Raw genomic sequence first — 22,756 nt, 5'->3', positions numbered from 1 at the left:
GAAGAGCAGCGTTCCAACGTGGCCCAGTTGGGAGTGTCCATGGACGGGAGTTTTGTACATGTGTCGGCCACTCTGGCGGCCCTCTACTCCTCTGTGGAGACTATGCGCAAGCCGTTCTCCATGCCGCCTTCCGGCCCAGATGCCACCAGGGCCGCCTGTGGACCTGCCCTGAGCAACGCAGCCAGCTCAGTAGGGATCCCATCCCTGCTGCAGTCGGGAGTCAGAGGTCCAGCAGGACTGGACACCACAGCAACTGGACCCCAGCAGATGGAGGATGTGCCGGCATTATCGAGCAGGGCACGTGCACGACGGCGTTGATGGATTCCATCAGCCTGGATGCCGTCGTGCTGGCAGAGGCAGTTGCGTTGGAGGTAGCGGAAGGCTCAACGTGGGAGGCATCATGGCTTGGGGCCATCTAAATCAGAGGGGCAGGCATCGGCCGGAGGGCAGGAGGACCCTGGAATGGGAGTGTCTTCCGTGTGGCAGCGGTTGGGCCAGCAGATAGGTGCTGAGCGGCTGCGGGCAGAGCAGGCACGGCTCATAATGGTCAGGGCGGAGAACTCCATGCGCAGGGCGCTGAGGTGGGTTGTGTGCCTCGAGGGAATTCGCAGGTAGTTGGAGGTGGACATGGCGTTATCCCTGCGAGACCTCGGGGCCAGAGAACAGGCCCGCCTCCAAGACATTGAACAGGAGTTTGATGATGCCCTGGCCCATGACATCAACAAGTGAGCCGTTGGACTTTCTCGCTGCCATTGTATATAGTTCATTAGTGTTAAGTTTCATTTCTTTTTTCTTTCATTTGGGGCGCATGGACTATGCCCCACATTTTTGTATATAGTTAGTAATTAGGTAGGTTTCATTGTAGGTTTCATTTATGCCGTTGGGCTCATGGACCCTGGATTTTCTATTTGTACATAGTTTTACAGTGAATTTTTCTCCTTCATCTTTATTTTTCTTCACCATGGAGCAATGGATATTAGGCTCTTCTTTCCCTTTGAATTTGCTTTGTTGGACGGTGACTTTGGACACATTTTCATTTGGATTAATTTGGATTCTCATTTTATTTATTTATAATTTTTGGGACATGCTGCATTTTGATTATTATTGGCATTATTGTGTGTTTTTATTTAATTTCCTTAATTTTGACTTGAATACATTTTTGTTTCTTACTTCAATGTGTGGTCTTCTCTCATTGGTTTCATGCATGTCACAATGTGGGTTTTCTCAGTCATGTGTTGCCATTGTGTGGGTCTGACAGACTTGTACTCATGCGCATACTGCTTATTTGTGATCTATCATGTAATGGTAATTTCAATTTGGAGTGGATGTAAAACTTGGTTGGGTGTTTGGACTGGGGTGGCGTGGGGTGGGATTTGTGTGGCCATAAGAGCCAGGGATCTGGATTGTGATGACGTGTTGGCTGGGGGACATGTGTCGGGGCCTGCTGGCAGGTGCCTGTCAATGATGGGGGGGTGGGGGTGCTGGGGGACATGAGTGGGACATGAGTGGGGGCCTGCTGGCAGGTGCCCCTGACTGCTGGGGGTGGGGGTGCAGGGGGTCATGAGTGGGACATGAGTGGGGGCCTGCTGGCAGGTGCCCCTGACTGCTGGGGGGTGGGGGTGCAAGGGGACATGTGTGGGATATGAGTGGGGGCCTGCTGGCAGGTGCCCCTCACTGCTGGGGGGTGGGGGTGCTGGGAGACATGAGTTGGTGATCATATTGCAACGTGACATGTGGCTTGGCTGGGGGGCATGCCCATGGTGGATGGGCTGCCTGCCGGACATTACCAGGGGTGCAGGGTAGTCCCCTGTGGTGTGGGCTGCCTGCAGGGGCCGTGGAGGGGGTAGAGGGGACACCTGGGAGGACCCACACTGCCAATTCACTTGTAGGACTCCCCGCGCACCCCCAAAATATGCGTTCCCCGTTCTGACAGCAAAACCGCGTGTGAAACTTCATGCGCAGCCCAGTAATACACGTACCCTACTCCAATCGCGTGTGAAACTTCCCGCGCACCCCTGAAATACATGTACCCAGACCAATCGCGTGTGAAACTTGCCGTGCACCCCTGAAATACATGTACCCAGGCCAATCACGTGTGAAACTTCCCGCGCAACCCTGAAATACACGTACCCAGGCCAATCGCGTGTGAAACTTCCCGCGCACCCCTGAAATACACGTACCCAGCCCAATCACGTGTGAAACTTCCCGCGCACCCCTGAAATACACGTACCCAGCCCAATCACGTGTGAAACTTCCCGCGCACCCCTGAAATACACGTACCCAGGCCAATCGCGTGTGACACTTCCCGTGCACCCCTGAAATACACGTACCCAGCCCAATCGCATGTGAAACTTCCCGCGCACCCCCGAAATACACGTACCCAGGCCAATCGCATGTGAAACTTCCCACGCACCCCTGAAATACACGTACCCAGGCCAATCACGTGTGAAACTTCCCGCACACCCCTGAAATACACGTACCCAGGCCAATTGCATGTGAAACTTCCCGTGCACCCCTGAAATACACGTACCCAGCCCAATCGCATGTGAAACTTCCCGCGCACCCCCGAAATACACGTACCCAGGCCAATCGCATGTGAAACTTCCCACGCACCCCTGAAATACACGTACCCAGGCCAATCGCGTGTGACACTTCCCGTGCACCCCTGAAATACACGTACCCAGCCCAATCGCATGTGAAACTTCCCGCGCACCCCCGAAATACACGTACCCAGGCCAATCGCATGTGAAACTTCCCACGCACCCCTGAAATACACGTACCCAGGCCTATCACGTGTGAAACTTCCCGCACACCCCTAAAATACACGTACCCAGGCCAATTGCATGTGAAACTTCCCACGCACCCCTGAAATACACGTACCCAGCCCAATCACGTGTGAAACTTCCCGCGCACCCCTGAAATACACGTACCCAGGCCAATCGCGTGTGACACTTCCCGTGCACCCCTGAAATACACATACCCAGCCCAATCGCATGTGAAACTTCCCGCGCACCCCCGAAATACACGTACCCAGGCCAATTGCATGTGAAACTTCCCACGCACCCCTGAAATACACGTACCCAGGCCAATCACGTGTGAAACTTCCCGCACACCCCTGAAATACACGTTCCCAGGCCAATTGCATGTGAAACTTCCCGCGCACCCCTGAAATACACGTACCCAGGCCAATCGCGTGTGAAACTTCCTGCGCATCCTCGTAAAACACGTACCCCACTCGCACAGGCCCTTTCTCTTGTGAAAGTTCCCGCGAACCCCGTAATACACGTACCCTGCTGAAATTGCGTTTGAAACTTCCCGCGAACCCCAGTAATACACGTACCCCACTCGCACAGGCCCTTTCGCGTGTGAAACTTCATGCACACCCCAGTAATACACATTTCCCGCTTGGCGTTTGCTGTTTGGCAGCCCTGTAAACTAGTCCAGGGTTAGCACAGCCCTTTGCGCTGAATTGGGAATTTTGATGGCTTTTCCTTGCGCGAGGGCATTCTTGGGGGCGTAACTTGCGCTGCTGCAGGGTCGCTGCGCCACTCTGCACCACGGCTGGTTTTGGAGGCTAAAATCCATGAATACGCTGTGCGCGGAAATCGATTTTAGCGCACGCGGCTGGTGCAGACATTCGCACGCGCACACTATGCGCCAGCCGCGTGCGCCACTTTTGTGCGAAATTTTATGAATTACCCTGTTAATATATATCAGTGAACACAGAAAGCATTACAGCATGAATTAATGAGAGGAGAATATACTTGTCAACAACAGACAGGCAATAGGTTTATAGTCTTATCAGCTGCTATAAAATATCCTGACGTGTGCTATATACGTTTTGTGAACAATGGGAGCTGACTTCTTTTGATCAGACACCCTACTGAGGTCACCCTCTAAGGTGGGGCCCCTGGGCAAGTGCTCCTTTTGTCCTCCTATAAATATGCCTCTGACCACTCCTAAGGATGCTTCACAATCTCCGGAAGTATTTGAGCAGGAAAAGCCTACCCGCAGGTTCAAACACTCTACGGTCAATGACAACAACCTTCATTTGCAGCCTGCTCAAGACAGCACAAAAACTGTTGCCATTTTGAGAGTGCTCCAAACCTGAATGGGAAAAGGAAACATGTCTGTTTCTCTTGTGTATTTTGCCAACTGACCTGCCCTGTCATGGTAGACAAAAGTCCCAAACACATATGTATTGCCAGTGACAAAAGCAAAGTAATGCCCTGTCATTTTTGCTATTAACATATCACGATATGTATGAAGGCATAGATAACATGTGATCATGTGATGGCATAATGTTGTGGCTAAGTTGATGATCATAATAAGATGGTGTCTGAATGTCTATTCAGTTTATCAAGGTTGCCCAACATAAATCATCATTCAAACCGCTCATGTGAGACTGAAAATCCGTTTTTTTCTAACTTAAACAGACGCCTTGATGTGGAATAGTTGCTAGGTCTGGATTGTCCTGATCTATTACCAGCCACCTAAATTCATCAGGTCCATGTTGTTTTTCCATAAAGTACTGCACAATTGGTGCTGTCTTAATGTCATTACGTATTCGGCAGTGATTTGCAATAATGCAGAATTAAATTGTCCTCGTTGTCATTCCTACAGAAGATTGCATGGGCTCTAATGATATAAATCACATTAGAGGAAAACCTCTTTATTGTCCAATGAAAAGTGCCATGGACAAAGTCAGTAATTTTAGTAGTCTGAGCACAGGCACTGTAATTCCCACAAGGGTGACGACCTGTCACTCCACTCTCTGCATGCCCCAGGCTGCTTGTAATGTATTTTCAACCATACCTCTGGTTTCTATGAGAGCCTTGTGTGCACAAATATGTCCTTTTTTAAAGCAAACACAGGCATTTGGGTGGTGCAGCCAGTAGTGGTAACCACTGCTTTGTAACAAGTTTGCAGATTATGTTAGTATATTTGGAGAAGGTGGTGACACACACTGCCCTGGCTGTTTTTAGTGCCACCTGGCATGGTGCCAGCAGTACATCCCTGTTTGTAAATGTTGCACTCTTGGCAGCATGCTTGATGCTTTTCCTCGAGTATCCTTGTGCGGCTAGTCTGTCAGCCAAATTATGCGCCTGGTCATCAAAGTCTTCTGCAAAAGTACAGTTCTGTTTTAAACAGAGGAACTGCCCACAAGCCAACATATATTTTAAGGCCTTAAAATGTTGACTGGTGTATGCTAGTAATGTGTTCCTATCTGTGGGTTTCCTGTAGAGGGTGATATGTAACATTTCATCTCTATGATTAAACAGTAAATCCCAAAAAGCCAAAGAATGTCTATCACAACTGCAGGTGAAGACCAGATCCAAGTTGTGCTGGTTTAATCTATATGCAAGCTCACTCAATAACTCAGCACTCCGTGTCTAGATGCAGAACACATCATCAATAAACTGCTTCCAATTGTTGATGTTCGCTGCATTGGGATTATTGTTATAGATGTGCTGCTCCTTGAAGTTGGACAAAAAGATTTTCACCAGGCTTGGGGCAAAAGATGCCCCCATCACAGCACCCTTATTCTGAAGGTTTAAATCAGATTTGAATGACAGTAAGTTGTTACACAAAGTGATCTTTAAAAGATTCATTATGAAAAATGTTGGTACTGTGTATGTACTAGGTCTAGCGCCCACCTAACTCGAATCACAGTCATGACTTCATGCTGTGATATATTGGTGTATAAGGCAGCAATGTCCAAGGTCACTAGAATGTTATTCTAAAGGTCAAAAGCTGAACCTACTAAGATATTAAAAGCAACAGTTGTACCTTTGAGTTAAGACTGTGTTTCGGATACCAGCAGCTTCAGGAAGGAGTCACTGTATAGTCTGCTATGCTCCAGAATAGAACCACACAAGGAAAAAATGGGTCTCCCTGCTGGGTTGAAAATACTCTTGTGGAGCTTGGGCAGGGCGTATATAACTGGAACACTGCATTCCCGCAGAGTTAAAAACATTGCATCATTCTTTGAAAGGAACCCTTCTTCTATCCATGTGGAACACAGTTCCTGTAATTCCAACATCAGTCTATCTGTAGGGACAGCCAGAATCTTCATATAATGGTCAACCTTATCACCTAAATTGGACACCATGTTAGTATATGTATGAGTGTCCATTATCACTATACCTCCGCCTTTGTTTGTGGGTTTGATAATGATATTTCTGGTATTAGCCAAAGTCTATATTGCTTGATATTCTTCATTGTGTATGTTATTGAATTGGTCATAATGGCCCTGCTTCAAAAAGATGTCTGGGAGGTTTCCTTACGATCAAGTTCTCAAATGCAACTATCTCAGGTGGAACTTCTGAATCATTCGGGGTAAAGGAAGGTTTGGGTTTAAACTTGGTGTGAGAGTTGTTCTCTGGGGTCTCTTTATTGAAAAAGAATGGATTTCTCCTTAAATCTAATTCGGTTTGGTTGCATGCTGAGTCTGGACAAAACTAATGCATTTACCTGAAGCACTAATTTGAGGCTCAGATAATGTAATGCCCGGGAAAATTGAAAAACTGAACAATTTTGTGCAGCCGAATTAAGCTGATCATGACTTCCTACATCCGCTGAATTTCAAGGGTTTTGTTTCATTAAATCTGTGCAACTTAAATGCACCTTAACAAGGTTTTATCAGTGAATTTCAAGGGTTTTCTTATACCAGTGTTTTTTTACAGCTCACTAGCCATGGCTTTCGGCCTGTCCACTTTTCATGTTCCCCAATATGTTTCTTTTGAACCCACTATGTGGCCTTTTTAATTCTCTTTTTTAAACTTCTTTTTTCTCATAACCACGGTTATATTTTCCTGATTGAGTACTGTAGGTATCTGTGAGTTACCACATATACCTCAATGGGTGTTCCATACCCACCTAGGTGTTTGATTCCTTTAATACAGTATAGTTCAGACCTTTGAGCTCACTTGGAGGGACACCATCTTCCATAGACTTGATGTGACTGTTCCATGCCAGGTGCAAAGGACTGTGTGTGTGTGATCAGCCAACCATCCCCATAGGCCAATCCCTGGGCCCACAGTCTGATATCTTAGGGAGACAGCCCAACCCTTTGATCACCCCAATCAATGCCCACAGAGCTTAGCATGGGGTTTGTCAGAGGTTCAATATGGAAATTGCAGTTACACCCTACAGATCATATGATTCCATACCAGCAGGAGGTTGGGCTTCTCATTGATACAATATGAATTGCCATTGTATGTAAGAAACAATTTCACTGCAAGGCTGCCCTCACCTGAGAAAACCCATGACACCAACAGTTCAGGCATGACATAAAACAATGAAACATATGCCAAAAGATCACTTCCTGATGGAGAGTTTGCAATATTCACATTTGAATTTTCAATAATGCAGCAATACAATTGATTGTAAAATTAAATGAAAAGTATAGACCACCATCATAGAATTTTAAACACTGTTCATAAGGCTTCTTCCATTATTTTTAAACTCAAATGTCCAATCCTGTACACTATCAATGCTCTAGATAGGAAGTACATACAAGAGTACATAAGCTTAAACCCAGCACGCTAGACCCCTGTGCACCTCGGTTAGAATCGGGTGCCTACCTCAATTGACAGTAGATAGTGTGACATCTTGGATATAGCTAGACCTCACAAATGAGCAGTGCTGTTTGCCTCTAGTGGCACAGTATCCCGAGAGTAGAGATGTGTAGTTAGTTTTCTTTTAGGGGTATTGGCAGTGGGGAAAAAATAATAAACGTTTGGGAAGCCGATGTCGAAGATGGATAGTATAACAGCTCACGACAGTACCGGTTGCATGTTGGCCAAGTTGACAAATGTTTTGTATCAATGGAGTGAAATGACCAGCAGATGGAACACATATCTGTGCACTGTGTGATGTTTTAAAGCCCAACACAAATGTATTCTACTGGCCAATACATATGTTAGTAAACATATGTCATTATGCTACAGAGAACAAAATTGTAAAACCGAAAAAAGGGCAAGCCACAAACTCAGCCAGAGGTCCAGTCATCTCAAGCCAGTTAACAGGTAGCACCAGCGTAAAGCTTTAGAGCCACCTAGCATTCCAAATGATGGCTCCCTTCCTTTCACTTATTTGTGTTACCATCATGAATTTGTATTATAAATAGAGGCAGACATATTTTCCTGCGAGACAGTCAATATTTTTTATTCAAACCAGTTTAATTACCTAATACAATATAAACCGTACACAAGAAATGCTGTGCGAATACAGTTTTAATACTGATACAGGCAATTCATTTGTACTTAGAGACATGTTATACTGGAAACTGACATGGAGAAAATAGAACAACACTTTGCTGCCAGGGCAACAAGAGATAAACAGTAATGAATATGCATGACTACTTAATCATTCACCATTTCTCAAAGTGAGGCCAGTAAACACGAACAGAGCATACGTATCTGTTATCGGAACAGCAGAAATCTTGTGCTTTGAGGAAGCATGTGAATTTGCTAAATCTGCACATAAATCAGAATTCTCTTACGAGGTACCTGCTGGCAGAATCAAGCCATTAAATGCATGCCTATAATGTTCTATTGTCTAGGTGCAGGAGCCCAGTGATTTGAGACGGAGAGAAAAATACATCAAAACCTGGTGTGCACTTCCCTCTGTTAAAAATAGCAATACTTGCAACAAACAGTTTGAGATTGAAATACACTATGATGAATTCAGACATGGCTGTGTAAAGGAGGTCCCAAACATGACCTGCACCCCTGCCCTTCAGCTATAGCTTCCAAAAGGGTACTCACCAAGGTACGTTTCGTATGAGTAACAAAGGAACCGACAGAGAGCCGCACTGGGACTTTGCCCCGTGCACATAAGAAGATCCGTATCTGTTGAAGCAACTATAACTCGACAACATTGGGCAGCGCGGTACCCTATCAGACAGCCATACCAGCCGCTGATACAGAAAAAAAGAGTACCTACACACGGTCCATGAAGAGACTCCAAAAGCCTTAATGGAAGGCCAGTGGAAATGACTTAAGGGCCTGAACAGACTTGTGAATTAACAAAAGCGGCTATTGAAGACAAGCACGCCAGTACGAGTAACTACGAAATAAATGTAATGGACACAGAGAAGAGACAATGTTAAAACATACGGAAACGGTGCTACGGAACAAGATGGAAGCAACCGACCTGTTAAACGTGTGTAAATAGGCTTGAAACGCAAGATGCTAAGAAATCAATACTGCTTGCAATGCTTAGTAGAAGATAGAGCGGCAAGCGCCAACCATATATCTACCTCAATAAGGCACATTATACAAGTGCGACTCCATTTTCTAAAAGCAGAAATTTACCCATGCGGCCAGAGGCCTGACAGGCCAAGTTTCGAAACCCAGCCAAAGGCAAGAGAAGGAGCGGAATCGAAACTCAACAATGAGCGGCTCATGCCTAGGAAATCGAGGTCAACCGGAGAAGGGGAGGAGAGCATCATCTAACAAGACTCAAACTTCAGAGCATACCAGCCTGCCTCATGAAGGTCAAGATAAGAGAGGCCCATGCAGGTGGTTAGGCTAACACAGAATTAAATGCACAAAAGGCTAGAAACTGAAGCAGATTCACGGTGAACCAACACGTGACCAGCCATGCCCAAAGGGGTACCACTGTCTGATGTCATCCAGAACCCGAGGATGCCATAACTTTTCCTGATAAGAGGCTACAGTTCCGAGGCCATACCCAGACAACTAATTGACATGTAGCCCTAAAACATTGATGGATGGAAAGGAGGAAGGGTGAATCTTGGGGCACTAGGCACATGGGTGTCTATTCTGCATGCTGCTAATTACAATGGAGATTTATGTCTAGGGGAGTAACTTGCCCAATCACAATGGACCATGTAATCTAGGGTCCTATAGACACTGTAACCAATGAGACGTTGTACTTGTAGTGACGTCAATCACGTGTGTTGTAGAGGGATGGGTGTAGATGCCCACCCGATAAGAGTCATCCAATCCACATGCTTTATTTCTATATACAGATATAGCACCTATACTTAAGTTACCCCTCCTAACCAATTATATTGCATGATGAGTTTTTATAGAAATTAGACATCAGTGATGATGATTTGTGCCTATAAGAATTGCTGTTCTACCAAAGTTCATGGAAGTCGGAGCGAGACCGGTGATCGCACTACAGCTGATTCCCATTTGTTTCCCTGTTTGATGTATGTATCATTAAACGGACTTCCCTTTGCCAAACTACTGAGTCCTCGTTATTGAGTCGTGTCAGAGTAAGTGAATCCTGCACCCCCCTGTCCTCACATGGTGCAGCTATCTTGTCTTACAAGTTCTAGAAGGGGTAAGCGCTGACCTATGGGCCCGTCAGTGATTTCCTCTCCTTGTGAACACTTGGTAGCGTGAGGATGGTTTTGGCCATCGGTTATAGATTATCGATTGAGAAGTAACTCTGGGCCTTCGGTAAGATCACAAGTCCTTTTGCCATTCCGGCTGAGTAGACTGAGAAGCTTCCTGTGGACAATGATAGAGTAAAGAATCTCAAAAAATCTGCAGTGGGTGGAAGGAACCCGCATTTCCAAGCATAACTCTTCTCATTCCCACGGGCAGCGGATTGGACGAAAACCTTAAAAGCAGGAAGAGGAAGGGGTGGTGATCCAGAGAGAGGAAACGATGCAATCAGTGTGTGAAACAATAAACTTGTTACTTTGGCAAATGTCATATAGGCACTAGAACCAGTAAGGGGAAGGTAACGGAGGGTGGAGGAAAAATAGTCAGAAGTAGAGAAGACTGTATATATATATTTATAGGGGGTAATGACTCGAGACCCTGAAGTAAAACGTAAATAATATCAGGGGGGCACCTGAAGTAAAACATAAAGAATATCAGGGGGCACCCGAAGTAAAACGTAAGGAATACCAGGGGGGCACCTGAGAAAAAAAACATAAAGATTTGCCTTGTTCCTGCACTTTAAAGAGTGGTCAGAAGGAACGTGAACCCAGAGCCCACAGAGGGGGGCCGATTAGGCTACGATTACGTTTAAAGACGTAATAAGGGGGTTTGTTCAAATCCCATGGTGGGGTAGTGATTAGAAGGCAGGTATATATATGACCAGCTGGCGTCTGTCTAGTCTGTCTAGTCTGTCGTATATGTCCTGTGTATGTCAACTGTGAAATTATTGTATTATTGATTGATTGCAATGTATTTTGGCTTTACGCGATTTCATAACTAAGAGGGAATCGCCTTTGAATTGATGAGTTTTAAGCAATTTGTTGATACAAAATTTGGCGGCAAAAGGTTGGATTGGAGCTTGCGTATGTGGTGCTCGCTCATACTAGTGGAAAGCTTAAGGAACTGTGTGTGAATATTGTTGGTGACAAAAATTAAGAATGGAGGAAGTTACCCCACTTGCGCATTTATATAAGCAACTGCCCAAGTATGCAGTAAAATTGAAAAAATACAGTCAGGAGTGGGTTAAGGGTACTGCCAATAAGATGTTTATGCCTTGGCCCCAGAACGGGTCACTGTCTAAGGCTGTTTTACAGCACATGACAACATTCCTACACGCCACATATACTGGCAAGAAGCTAGAAAAACGCATTGCTGTCCTCGAACTTTGGACAATATTCGAGCAAGTGAAGGAAGAAGAACCACCCGCAGACTGGAAATTAAATGTATTTACGGAGGGGGGTGAGATGCCTACCGTGCCACCTGCCCTGCCAGAACCAGTCATTGAGGGAAGCATGTCAGAGGGTCTTTACCCTTTGAGAGAGCTCAAAGAAGCCACAGGGTATAGCAACCCCGCATATGAGTCACCTACATGCAGTAGTGACGAGATGAAAGAGAAGGAACAGGAAATTGATTTGACCTCCACAGTCCCGACGGACAAAGAGAGGCGCGGCGATGGAAGAAAGGATCAGGCACATACTAGTGCACCTCTTGATAGGGAGAGAGAGGGAAAAAAGCGGAAAGGAAGTGATGAGTTAGCCTTCGCAAAAGACGAATGGATGAAACGACAGATATTAGTAAAATTAGATGGAAAAGTAAGTGATGACGTAAGACCGAGTGAACAGTCTGATGAGGCGCAAAAAAGGTAAAAGGAGAAAGAACAAGACATGAGAGACGAGAGGGTAAGAAAGAAGGATAGGTTGAGGAGAGAACAACTATATCGCGAAGAGCAGGGAATACCGCTCAGTCGCACACAATAGGCTGCCTACGAAAAGTACAAGCAGAACATGCTAAAGTTGGAGGAAGAAAGGAGAGTGCACGAAAAGAAAGTGAAGAAGCGAGAAGATGAGGAAAGTAGAAGGGCAAAGGAACGTAGAAATGAAGGAATGAGAGAAGTAGATTTGGCTAGAGAAAAAGCAAAGAAGCAAAAGGAAATAAATGAGGAAGCAGAACGCAAGCGTAAACAGAGGGCACGAGATCTTGAGTATTTGGAACAGGAAGTCATTAAACCCAATCCTGTTGTAGACTGGGAAGACATAGAAGAGTTCTTTCCTGCTAGCGATGCAGTACCTGGTACAAGCGGGACAAATATTGACGATGACTTAGACACCAGAAGCATCCGGGAAACTATTGATAGAATATATGATGAGATGGGGCTGGAACTAATCTCCCAAGGAGAAAGGGAGGATGAGCGCTTAGAAAGCACTCAGCTATATTACACTGAGGATGTCTCCCGAAGTAGTGGGAGTAGGGGACTGTCCCTAGATAGACTAGAAATTGGACAGAACAAAGATGATGCAAGGAGTTGTGTAAACAGGGAGTATTCAGAGTCTGACTCCGGTGGGGAAACGGAGGAAGTGGCGCATGATGAATGGAGACGGTGTGAAAAGCAGCTCCCAGGGGACCGAGAGGGGACATTAAGGGACTCCTAATTGCTATACTCGGTGAAAGAGCAGACGACGTGTGGAAAAGGGCGGGCTACCCTAGGGTAACCATAACTGACACCTCCCATGACGGAGCGCCATTTAATAACTGTAGAGCAGCAGTGTGGAAAGGGCTGCGTATGCTATATCTAGACACATCTGATATGGGAGCTATAATGACTCGAAAAATGAAAGATTCAGAGGATCCGTTGCTTTATATCCAAAATTTTCAGGACGCGTGGGTACTTGAAACGCATCAGTCTTGGACGAAATCTATCCCTGCATTCTATCACATATTGTGCCAAGGGTTACCAGAACCAGTGCAAAAACAGCTCAAGAAATTGGTAGGAATAGAAGCTAAACCATGAGCCGAAATCCAGTTGACAATTGCACATTATTGTAGGCTGTTGCAAGAAAAGAATCGGAAGAATGAGGCAACGCTTAAGGGAGAGGAGGCAAAGCTGGTGCAAAGGAAGCTTTCTAGGTTTGCTCTCGAGGGAGCCATGCTAACAAGCCCAGCTGAATCGAGCACACTACAAGCTACCAACCCATCACAGAATACCCAGGGTAACGCAGGATTTTACCCAATGGGAAGGGGTTTTGGAGGAAGAGGATGGCAGAGTAATCAGGGAGGGTTTCGAGGTAACCAAGGAGGTTTTCAAAATGTTCAAGGTGGTGTCCAGAACGCACAGATGGGCAGTCCAGCTACGTTAGATGGACAGATGGCCCGACCACCGCCAGTATGTTGGCTATGTGGAGTGACAGGACACGTGGCGCACATGTGCAGAAGCCAAAGCATATGGCAAAACAACCAAGGGATGGGGGTAGGCGTGGTGAATCTACCTGCTACCCCGCAACAGGGCAGTGCACAAAATTATACCATGCAGCAGCAGGCGGCTGGTTTGCAGCAAGGTGCACAGCAAGTGGTTCAGCCACTGAACATGGGGAATGTGCCACAGGAGCATCGGCCTATGAGGTGATTATCTCTAATCCATTGATCAAAATAGTGCGATGCAAAACTGTGAACCCTGCTACGTTCATAGCTGAGCCAGTCACCGAGGAAGAACCTGTGCACGACTGTGCGAACTATGAATAATTCTATGATGAGATCCCCAGGATAAAAGAAAATGCCCTGGCATGTGGCGAGATCGTCTTTATTGACGGGTCTTAAAGAATTGACCAAGAAGATGGACAAAGGTATACAGGCGTGGCCGTGATCAAACACCTAACGAATGGAGAGTTCCAAGTACTTGTCAGTGCTCGAATCCCATCTCATTATTCGGCACAGGCTGCAGAGCTAGTGGCATTGATACTCGCCATTGAGAATCATGCAGACCAGGAAGTAACAGTGTACAGTGACTCTGCCTATGTGACGTCTACAGTGCACGCAGGAATAGCGCGCTGGAAAAGGAGGGGCTATCTCTGAGCAGATGGCACGCCAGTGCAGCACACAGCCTTATTGGACAGGCTGATAAAAGCACTACAGCTCCCAGTGGGCATAGCAGTCGTAAAATGCAACGCTCATGCCAAGGGGGCAGATTTCGTGTCACGTGGAAATCATGAAGCGGACACGGAAGCCAAGAGTATGGCATCCAAAACTGAAACAAGCATGGACGTGGAGGTGGCACCTACCCATGAAAGAATGATGATAGCACAAGCCACTCTAGAGGCCTATAGCAATATGGGGCAGACTCAGCTAATGGAGCTCCAAGGGGAGGCACCTCAGGAGGAGAAGAATTTATGGAAGCGTCGAGGGTGTTCTTTAAACCCCTCTGAAGGATTCTGAAGGCAAGACAGCACTGGTAAACCAGTAATGCCTGTCATCCTTCTAAAGGTAGCGTTAGAACAGCTTCACTACCCCATACAGATGTCAAAGGAAAATCTTGCTGCAACACTCGCTGAAGACTGGTTCACACCGAATTTAGCAGAGCATGTTGCATTTTTTTCTGGTAAACTGCATTACCTGCCAGCAATTCACCTCTGGGCACACATTAAAAGTAGTGAGAGGAGTCATCCCCAGACCAAATGGATCTTTCCAGCACCTGCATATCGATTATGTCGATATGATTCAGGTGTGTAATAGGTGCAGCTATTTAATTGTGGTGGTGTGTCCCTTTTCAAGATGGGTAGAAGCAGGTCCCTGTACATACCCCAATGCAACCTGTGCCACAACATTTCTGGTGAGGGAAGTGTTCCCTAGATGGGGGGTGTGCGAAGTGTTGAGATCAGACAATGGGGCCCATTTTGTAAACTCAATATTTGAACAGATTAACTTTATCAGAGATCCAAGAAACAATTAATATTTCAACCAAGTATGGTACAAATTAAATTACTTGGTTGCAACCCACGCAGCGCAAGGTGTAAAAACTGTTCACATCAAAAGAAGGGCTTGTGTTCGGGCCCCAACAAAACAAGGCAGATGTCCCTGTCTCCCCCAGATACGCAGCTTGCACACAATGGGCCTCATTACGACTCAGGCGGTAAGGGGTTTACGGCGCCGTAAACAGCGCCGACCCTTACCGCCTGAGTACGAGGTCCCTTAGCGCCATGGCGGATTTAACACCTGCTTTTAGCAGGTGTTAAAATCCATGGCGCTAAGGGACCATGGAGTTAATTACGCCACCGTAATTTACGGTGGCGTAATTAACGCCTTCCCCACTCCCATTATGCCCTATGGGGCAAAAATGAGAATGGGGAAGGGTAAATGGGGATTGGGGACTTACCGCCCCGCCAAACTCGGAATGGGGCGGTAAGTCCGCCAACCACCATGGCGTAAACGTAGTTTACGCCATGGTGGTAAAGTCACGGCCCAGGCGGTAACTTACCGCCTGGGTCGTAATGAGGCCAAATGTTATGCTCAGACTAGTCACGGACTATCCAGAAATGGTGGGAAGGCCTGCTGATGTTGACGTTGTCACCTTCCTAAGAGATCCAGTCAATTTCCTACACATGAGAACCCTTCTCCATGGCATCATGCTCCAAGTGGATCTGTCCAATTTCCAGCGAGAATTCCTAAGGGGATTCCAGTGAGACCCTTTTCGCCGTGGGACAGATCGAGGAGATGAAGACTGTTCACGCTGCAAGGAAGGTCTGAGATCTAGAGGCTAGAAAATCAGAGCAAATGTCATTAACACCAGAAGACAGCCAATACGCCTACCGTGTTTTCTTCCACCTTATTGAAAACTTTCCAGAACTAGTGGGCAGACCATGCAACATTGATGTGCTCACTTTCCTTAGTGATCCAGCAAAAAACATTCAACTAAACAGGCTCCTGAGGGCTATTGCAGCGCAACTAAGAAGCAATTATGGACACCCACTGCTGAGGAGAGCCTTAGAAGGAGGAAATCCAAAATAGAATTTTGTCGTCATCATTCCACTGTGGAGCAGATAGAGAAAAGAGACTTCAACTTGTGACCGAGAGACCAAGAGAAAAGAGCAGACACAAGAATGTTGCCATCCTATTCTCCTTTTTCTTCATTTTTCTTATTTTTTCCTATTTTTTTCATATGTTCACTTTTATTTTTATTTTTTGTTTTTATTTTTACGACATTTTATTTTTGTGTGATTTTTAGTAGTTCCATCTTTTCAGCTTTTCACAGTGAACAGATTCCTGCATGTCCTCAAGGCCGAGGCAAATTGGAGTTGTGTCCTATGACGGTGGTTACTGTAGAAATGCAGGATGAATGTGATGTGCTAAAACAGTAGTCTAACCCTTCTCCATAGTCTAGCACAGGAACTGTACTGCATATCCAGGGACTGCTACCATCACTCGTGAGAAGGGACATTTGAATAGCACGCATCACTTTATTGGTTACTGAATTTTACAGCAACTGACCAGAGCAAAAGAAGAAATAAATAACTGACTATGAACTCATTCGAAATGGGGGCACAGAACAGTAACTTGGTTTTACCCCCAACAGAAAGGCCCCCCCGCTTTTCTGGGAGAAAATGCTTCCAGATGTCTTACAAATCTATCATGTGTATATGTTTGGTGATCATCATTGTCTTTCTGCCATTAACAATCAGGACTGCCTTCTTTATTGGTGCATGAAGTGTTCCCCTATCTGTACACCCACTGAATAACGAACGTCAGGGGCCTACAAGAGCACCCAGACCCTATATAGTGATTCCAGTTCCAGGAAAGGCTAATGATGGAGCAAATGAGTTAAATTTGAATGTAATTAGCAGCGATACGTATACACGTGAGGTGATGAATGGAGAGAAAAGCTGGAGACAGGGTCAGCACGGAATGAATGATAATGTAGCACTTGCCACGGCACGCACCCACACACAGAATGCACATAAACAAGGGCAAGTGTCAATGACTACTAGGCCTCCAACGAAGGCAGCAGAGAAGGAGAAACTGCCCGCCGAACACCCAATTCCAGAGAATAGTGGAAATAACCAAGAAAAATCGAATGAAATGCCAAAGAAGGAGGAAATAGTAAAATACCTCGAAAAAACAGAAGTGGCCAAGAAAGAACTCACAGAAAAGACACACATGCTAATAGGTTACTTGTTCCCATTTATCCTCAGAGCAAAGAAACTGCACAAGGAATTGAAGAACAGAACTATAGAAACTATAACAGAAAGCACACCTTCTCCAACGCAAGCAACAAGCCACAGACCGACAACACAGCCACAGGTGGGGAGGCTGATGAACCAATAGTGGCTACGGGAAGTTTATGGCAGACTGCAAAAGGGAAGGGAAGGAAGCACAAAACCGTCCCCTACCACACCGATACAGTCATGGCAGCCAGCTCCACCAACATACCCGAAATGGAAAAGCAGTACTGCTGCATTCAGAGACGTAGTAATAGAGAATTACAGGAGAACGCTGAGAATCAAGAGAAGCCTGCATGAAGATAACAATGAACTTAATGACTACCTGGACAGCACAGCCCATTTTGGAAACAACATATGGTACCAACACATGAAGGAAGTAGGGCGAAGTTAGTAGGAAGGTGAATGCTTCGTCTGTGCGTTACTACCATACAGCATGGGAAAATCCAAGATCTTCGTAGCTGTAGAAATTAATATCCCTACAGCACACTGTATGTCACATGTACACCAAAGGACAATTTATGGGAAGCGACGCCTCGTTGATATGGGCCAACGAGAAGGATTACCCTAATGAAGACGGGTTCGTTCAGGACATCAAAACATGAAATAGGGCGCACACCAAGAATCATGTGATTAGATATGAGAACCCTGACGTCAAAGGATCAGGAATAAGATGGGAAATAAACTCAAGACTGAACGTCCAAGGAAAAATGGCAGAAGAAGCACAAATATGGAAAAACAGAGGCCAAATGCAGATCTGGGGGTCAGTGGTTTCCCCAAATGGATGGGAAGAAGGAGTAGTAATCTGCCGAGCTTGGATGGTCCTTGGAACTTGCCAAGAAGCAATAGAAAACTCACAGAGGTTATGCAAACCTCTATGGCTAAAATTGGTAAAACTACTAACGTGGGTCGAAGACAGAGGAGGACCCCTGCAAATAGTACTACTGGAAAGTCCAAAACTATGCTTCAGAAGTAATGGCACAAGGAAAATGGGAGAGAATGTAAACTACGGAAGAATCTTTGAAGCTCCTGGAATAACACAAGGTACCGCAGTCATCATGGACCATTACTGGGCATGTGGATCGAAGGCATATATAAGAGTACCAAAGAATTGGCGAGGCATATGCATACTGGTGAACGTCCACGTTCCTGCACTAGTGATTCCAAAAAATTACCTAAATCTGGACAGTTCCCGAAAGCAGATGCTCATCTAAGGAAAACGAGATCCGCGGAACTGGTATCCAGGATGAAGAGAGAAAACGACTTTTCCGCTAAATACAAAGAGGCATTCTATGAAATCCCATACGAACACAGGCTATTCAGCCTCACCTCAACAGTATTCGCCACACTGCTCCTTTCACACATCCAATTGGAATGAATGCTAAATGGTTGCAAATAACCAGATGGGAGTTATTGCAAACCATCAATACCACAATAAAAGTATTCAACACGATCAAACAAGAACTGAGAGCAGTCAGACTGATGATCCTCCAGAACAGATATGTGCTTGACGTTATCACCGCCATGGATGGAGGTGTTTGCGCAACGATCGGAGAATCATGTTGCACATTTTTTATACCATCACACGACGAAGAAAATGGAACCCTCACAGAGGCCCTAAGCATGTTGACAACTCTAAAAAACCAGATGACCGATGAAACGGATGAAGTGGACGATGACAGCTGGTTCGGGAACCTATTCTCATGAGTCCCGCAATGGATGGCTGATATATTCAAGTTCCTGGGAGCCTTACTAGCCATGGTACTGCTACGATTCTGTGTTATTAAGATAATCATCATACAATGCCAGAAAACTGCAAAAAAAGCCATTGGGATCAAAATTATGGTTGATGTCGAGCCAGGCTGGAAGCCAAGAGACCTGATGGATGAAGAAATGATGAACTTTGTGAAGGCCAGTGAATTTGTGCCAGAAGGAACAAAGTTCACTTATCCCAAGAAACAAAGAAGGTATGAAGAAAAATGGATCTACTGCATTTCAAATGGACAAAGCCAGCTTATGACCTGGAACAAAGATGAACATGTCAAAACAGCAGGGAGTTTGAAAGGCGTGATAAAAATATGGACCCCAAAGACGCACGTGTTCACGCCATCATGTGCCAACCCTGAGGAGGATGAAGAAAACACTGTACAATCTAAAGAAACAGAGATGAAGAATGAAGTAGAAGTGGTCGATGAACCGACAAGAGGGGGGAGTGTAAAGGACGTCCCAGACATGACCTGCACCCCTGCCCCTCAGTTAGAGCTGCCAAAAGGGTACTCACCAAGGTACATGTCGTATGAGGAACAAATTAACCGACAGAGAGCCACACTGGGACTTTACCCCATGCACATAAGAAGATCCGTACCTGTTGAAGCAACTATAACTCGACAACCCTGGGCAGCGCAGTACCCTATCAGACAGCCATACCAGCCGCTGATACGGAACAAAGAGTACCTACACACGGTCCATGAAGAGACTTCAAAAGCCTTAATGGAAGGCCAGTGGAAATGACTTAAGGGCCTGAACAGACTCGTGAATGAACAAAGGCGGCTATTGAAGACAAGCACGCCAGTACGAGTAACTACGAAATAAATGTAATGGACACAGAGAAGAGACAATGTTAAAACGTACGGAAATGGTGCTAGGGACAAGATGGAAACAACCAACCTGTTAAACGTATGTAAATAGGCTTGAAACGCAAGATGCTAAGAAATCGATACTGCTTGCAATGCTTAGTAGAAGATAGAGCGGCAAGCGCCAACCATATATCTACCTCAATAAGGCATATTATACAAGTGCGACTCCATTTTGTAAAAGCAGAAATGTACCCAGGTTGCCAGAGGCCTGACAGGCCAAGTTTCGAAACCCAGCCAAAGGCAAGAGAAGGAGCGGAATCGAAACTCAACAATGAGCTGCTCATGCCTAGGAAATCGAGGTCAACCAGAGAAGGGGAGGAGAGCATCAGCTAACAAGACTCAAACTTTAGAGCATGCCAGCCTGCCTCATGAAGGTCAAGATAAGAGAGGCCTATGCAGGTGGCTAGACTAACACAGAATTAAATGCACAAAAGGCTAGAAACTGAAGCAGATTCACGTTAACCAACATGTGACCAGCCAGGCGCGAAGAGGTACCACCGCATGATGTCATCCAGAACCTGAGGATGCCATAACTTTTCCTGATAAGAGGCTACAGTTCTGAGGCCATACGCAGCCAACTAATTGACACATAGCCCTAAAACATTGATGGATGGAAAGGAGGAAGGGTGCATCTTGGGGCACTAGGCACCTGGGTGTCTATTCTGCATGCTGCTAATTAAAATGGAGATTTATGTCTAGGGGAGTAACTTGCCCAATCACAATGGACCATGAAATCTAGGGTCCTATAGACACTGTAACCAATGAGACGTCGTACTTGTAGTGACGTCAATCACGTGTGTTGTAGAGGGATGGGCATAGACGCCCACCCGATAAGAGTTATCCAATCCACATGCTTTATTTCTATATACAGATATAGCACCTATACTTAAGTTACCTTTCCTAACCAATTATTTTGCATGATGAGTTTTTATAGAAATTAGATGTCAGTGATGACGAATTGTGTCTATAAGAATTGCATCAAAGTTTGTGGAAGTCAGAGCGAGACCGGTGATCGCACTACAGCTGATTCCCATTTGTTTCCCTGTTTGATGTATGTATCATTAAACGGACTTCCCTTTGCCAAACTACTGCGTCCTCGTTATTGAGTCGTGTCGGAGTAAGTGAATCCTGCACCCCCTGTCCTCACATGGTGCAGCTATCTTGTCTTACAAGTTCTAGAGTGTGAGCGCTGACCTGTGGGCCAGTCAGTGATTTCCTCTCCTCGTGAACAGCTGTGCCCTTGTTGTTGTTCTTCAACACATGCATGGGATGAGGGACCCAGAAATACAACTCCCTTCCACCGGGGAGTTTAAGTACTTATGGTCTTGAATAGTCAATGTTATCCCATTTTATATCTCACAAGTAACCCAGGAAACATTATTCATATTTCTTACCAATCCCAAGATTTCCTTATCAATATTCGACAACCCGTCATCCACAGACATGATTGAAGATACCACCTATGTAGTGATGTTAATGATGTTAAGAATATTGTCATCCGGCAAAGAAACCCTTTTTGATATGCTCACTGGTAGCTCAATGTTTGTTCCATGGCCATGTAATTGGTCAGCTAATATTTGACAGCCTCTGATAAGCCTTTAGGCATTGTAGGTTTAGATATAGTGTTAGCATGTCTTGCTTTCTAAAGTACTTTACAGTTTAAGACGCGTAGATTTCTCATAGGCAGAAATGTAGTCACTCTTGTCCCCTTATGTGTTTCTTTTCCCTGATAAAATTGAGAGTTTTGAAACAAGAGATCACTCGGTTTGCTGGTTTATCAAGAGTGCCTAATGGTTATTAGGATTGACTTGGACCCAACATAGGAACCATTCCTCTAGTTTACAAACAGGTAAAGGTATGGTTATCAGGCTGGGTAAGATGGAACCTTACAGCTAACGAAAGTGTCTTGAGCAGGAGAGGGAGTATAGTCAGTTGGGGCTAAAACATTGTTTAGGTCAACTCAGCCCCACAGATTAAAGCCATTATGCATGTTCCTCATCCTCTCCCAAAAGCCCATTTGCTAAAGATTTCTGGTAGCAAATATCTTCCACTTTGTAGCTTTTTAAATCAGGAGAGGCATTCAGGGATATAGATATTTTCCTCGCCTCCATCTTAATGATGCCCCAGTTAATGCTTCAAGATAAGCTTAGAACAACAAACATGTTCAATGTTTATTATATTCCACACAGACTGATCAACACTACATTGGAAGTTAAGAATAGAATAAATGCTGTTGGAGCCTCCACTGTCAGTCCTCCACAATATCAATCTCAGGTGCATGGAAATCTTCAGGTTGGTCACAATCAGTAATCAGCAGTCAGCAACCTGCAGATTGTGATTGTCTATTGTTTACAGTAGCTTTGACGCTAGGCGTGGCTTTTGTAATCAGGTCGACTCATGAACAATGATGCTCCACCCACGTTGGAGAAAAAACAGGCAGCACCACAAAATAATCCACAATTCCAACTACACTTTTCTATGCTTTGTTACAGCTTCACCGCTAGGTGTTGATTTTTTTGTCAACTGGACTCAAGCGTACTGGTACTCCACCTGCTTTGGGAAACAGTAGCAACTCCACCCAAAAATCCTGCTGCTCACCACGCTTTTGCAAATTGCATTCACACACCGTTGTGCAACCACTGTATCTGCTGCTCTACCTACGAAATTCTCGTAGAACATACTCTGCCCTCCATAATGGTTAATCCCCCTC

This window comes from Ambystoma mexicanum, chromosome 7p, assembly GCF_040938575.1.
Source record: "Ambystoma mexicanum isolate Mex_15411 chromosome 7p, UKY_AmexF1_1, whole genome shotgun sequence".
Classification (NCBI taxonomy): Eukaryota; Metazoa; Chordata; class Amphibia; order Caudata; family Ambystomatidae; genus Ambystoma; species Ambystoma mexicanum.
Note: the sequence above shows the minus strand (reverse complement) of the source record.